This window comes from Bos indicus x Bos taurus, chromosome 7, assembly GCF_003369695.1.
Source record: "Bos indicus x Bos taurus breed Angus x Brahman F1 hybrid chromosome 7, Bos_hybrid_MaternalHap_v2.0, whole genome shotgun sequence".
NCBI classification, from domain to species: domain Eukaryota; kingdom Metazoa; phylum Chordata; class Mammalia; order Artiodactyla; family Bovidae; genus Bos; species Bos indicus x Bos taurus.
The window spans coordinates 15,487,305-15,490,883 of NC_040082.1; the positions used below are offsets into that span (position 1 = coordinate 15,487,305).

Consider the following 3,579-nt stretch of genomic DNA (forward strand, 5'->3'; position numbering starts at 1 on the left):
GGGCCTATGAATAAGTGGTGCAGGAACTGTAAAGGTGAGCTTTCCTTCTCAAGACTCCACTGCAGGCACATTATGGATCAGGGTAGTCAAGGGATTCCTGGGAGTCAGAGAAACTGAATGATCAGCCCTCAAGATCTTTGTAGGCGTGTGTGCTAAGTCTCTCAGTCGTGTGGCTCTTTGTGACCCTAGGGACTGTAGCCCACCAAGCTCCTCTGTCCATGAAATTCTCCAGACAAGATTACTGGAGTGGGTTGCTGTGCCCTCCTCTAGGGAATCTTCCTGACCCAGGAATCAAACCCACATCTCTTACGTCTTCTGTATTGGCGGGTGCATTATTTACCACTGCGGCACCAGGGAATTCCCCGGAGATCTCTTCAGAATCCCTTAAATCTTCAATTCTCAGCTGGGAGAAACCCCAAGGTTCTCCAATATTAACATTCCCTACCACTTAATCTCTCTTGGCCCTCTGACTTCACGCCTCTGAGTCCCCTGTGGCTGTCTCTGCAACACTGTGGACTCTGGATCACTCAGTGCCCTGAGTTCTTTGAAAGAATACACTCAAAGGACAAAGAGAGTCATTGTAGCCGTCCTGCTAGACTGAACCAACCTCAAACCCAGGAAAATGGTTAAATGTATCATAGTCCACTCATAAAATGGAATACAAAGTAGCATTATAAAGATGCCTTGGAGCTCCATACACTCTGGATAAATGGTTCTATGACCACAACAACAGCAGAACTGCCAGAAGATACGCCACTGTTTCAGAAAAAATAGTACACAGCCATCTCTGCCAGCAAGAACCAGGGAACCAGGGAATTGTAGCTGCATTCAGAGAGAGGAACTTCAGGCCAGAACAAGAGGAAGTGTCTCTTTGTATGACCTTCAGGAACATTGACCCAGAGTTACCTTCAAACATTTCTAAGGGCTTCCCTAGTGGCTCAGTGGTAAAGAATCCGCCTGCCAACGCAGGAGACATGGGTTCGATCCCTGGTAAGGGAAGAATCCCACAAGCTCCAGGGCATCTAAGCGCACGAGCCACAACTGTTGAGCCTGTGCTCTCGAGAGTCCGGGAACCCCAACCACTGATGCCCAGGAGAACCTAGGGCCCACGGGCTGCAGCAAGAGAAGCCACAATGAGGACAAGCCCACGCACCGCAAGGACAGAGCAGTCCCTGCTTTGCGAAACTAGAGAACAGCCCACGCAGCAATGAAAACCCAGCAGGGCCAAAAGAAATAAATAACATATCTAAGAGGAAGGAGGGGGAGGAGAAGGCAGCCTCCCAGAAGCATCAGGAACCAGTTGCGGCTTCACTCAAGGCGTCCTGGAGGCAGCGGCGGCGGACTCCGAATCCACACCCCACAGCAAACCGCAGAGGTTTCCGGTCCGCATGTCCCTCTTTAACCTGCTGCGGGGTGCTCCTCTGCCGGCCTCCCCATCACACCTCCAGCTCTGCCGGCCTCCCCATCACACCTCCAGCTCAGGCACCGTTCTTCTTTATCCAGGCACCAAACTCAATCCTACCCGCTCCTTTAAAGCCATTGGGTGAAACGCCCTTCCTCAATGATCTACCAACAAAGCTGTGTATGGTGGGAATCACTCCATCACCCTATAGCACAAGGATCCCACAAATCTACACACCACCATATCTAAAATGGATAACCAACAGGGCCTACTGTACAGCCCAGGGGACTCTGCTCAATGTTATGTGGCAGCCTGGATGGGAGGGGAGTTTGGGCGAGAATTCAGTTCAGTTTAGTCGCTCAGTCATGTCCAACTCTTTGGGACCCCATGGACTGCAACACACCGGGCCTCCCTGTCCATCACCAACTCCCGGAGCTTACTCAAACTCATGTCCATTGAGTCAGTGATGCCATCCAACCATCTCATCCTCTGTCCTCTCCTTCTCCTCCTGCCTTCAATCTTTCCCAGCATCAGGGTCTTTTCCAATGAGTGATTTGCATCAGGTGGCCAAAGTATTGGAGTTTCAGCATCAGTCCTTCCAGTGAATATTCAGGACTGATTTCCTTGAGGATGGACTGGTTGGATCTCCTTGCAGTCCAAGGGACTCTCAAGAGTCCATGGATACATGTACGTGGATGGGCTGAGTTCCTTCACTGCTCACGTGAAATGATCACCGCACTGTTGATCGGCTAAATCCCAATACAAAAGAAAAAGTTTAAAAGCCAGGAACCGGGCCCCCAAGTCCTCACCCCCAGGTGTCCACAGCCTCCTTCACCCGATTCAGCCAGGGTGTATCACAGCTCGAGATGCTGATGGCGAGAGGCAACAGGGGTCCCTACTACCGAGGACCCACCCCCACCCCAACAGGGAGCCAGACCACGCCCACTTCCTGCCCTCAAAGCCCAGTCCGGCCCCCTCACTCTCCAGTGTCTCCTTATATTTCAAAACTCATGTCTGCATTCTAAAGCAGAAAAGAGTTGGACACTGGCCACTTCTCCTCGCGAGGCAAGGATCTGGGAACTCAGAAGACGACGGCCTGAGCGTTGTTCCCCTGAGGGGAGCCAGGGGAAAACTCCATACAGGAATCCTCAACCTGCAAGTGTGCCACATCCTCCTCTCAACAAATCTCTGAGCTTTTTTAAAAAAAGGACCTTGATATTATATTTTATTTGGTTAGGCTTCTCTGAAGCAAAACATTAAGGAAAAGTGGGTTACAAAAGAAGCTAAAAAAAATACCCAATGCTTCATGAATTTGCCTGTCATCCTTGAGCAGGGGCCATGCTAATCTTCCCTGTCTTGTTCCAATTTTAGTAAATTTGCGTTGCTGAAGTAAGCACAATCTTTGTGCTTTTTAAGGGAAAATAGTTCCCGTGTGTACATGGGAATATTTCCAAAGGGAGGCAAGGGCACTTCTTAGCCAGCATAATGGAGTCCCAGTTGCATGGATTTCATGTCACAGGAGAGTAACTTTTCGGTAAAATAGCCCCTCACAGGATAGGTAAGCTTCCCCAGAAAGACACCAAAGTGTCTGAACAAGGTCTGTTCTCAAGAGTTAACTATCTAACTATGGCCTAACATGCTGGGGTTTTATCAGAGCCTACCTTACCTGGGGGAAAGAAAAACCCAACTCTAAACCCTCTAGCCTTCCACAAGGAAAAGGACAAAGGAAGGAATGTCTTTGGTGGGAGCATGAACCCCAGAGGTTCTGATTCAGCAGGTCTAGGGGGTGGAATTCAGACCTATGTTTTTAAAGCTGCTGGGTACATCTCCTGTGCAGACAGGTTGAAAACTCATCACGTACAAACCCGGGCTTTACATCCCCCCAGGGCTGTGAGATGGTTTGCCAGCCCCAGTCTCCATCTCTCCATCATGGGTCTTCAGGAAAACCATTCTGTGTGTTCTCAGAGTCACACAGTCTCTAGACCAACACACAGCGATGCCAGAGGCCCCCTTCTTGGGTTGGGAGCCTTCCTCCTCCTGAGTCTCCCTTGTGGTATCCTGGATATTGGAGGTGGGGCTCCCAGTAACCCTTCATTGGGCATTAGAGAGGGGGGTGGCTGGCACTACCAGTAACAGCTGAGGCCCTTTGTCCCGGTAACCAGAGGCAATGCAGGAGA

General features: G+C 50.3%; 1 non-coding gene across 1 annotated transcript; it reads right to left on the reverse strand.

Moving 5' to 3' along the window:
• Nucleotides 1–2,690: 2,690 nt before the first annotated feature.
• On the reverse strand, nt 2,691–2,801 carry LOC113896790. Its single transcript, XR_003512147.1, has one exon. It is a non-coding gene; the product is annotated as a U6 spliceosomal RNA (small nuclear RNA).
• Between the last annotated feature and the right edge of the window lie 778 nt (nt 2,802–3,579).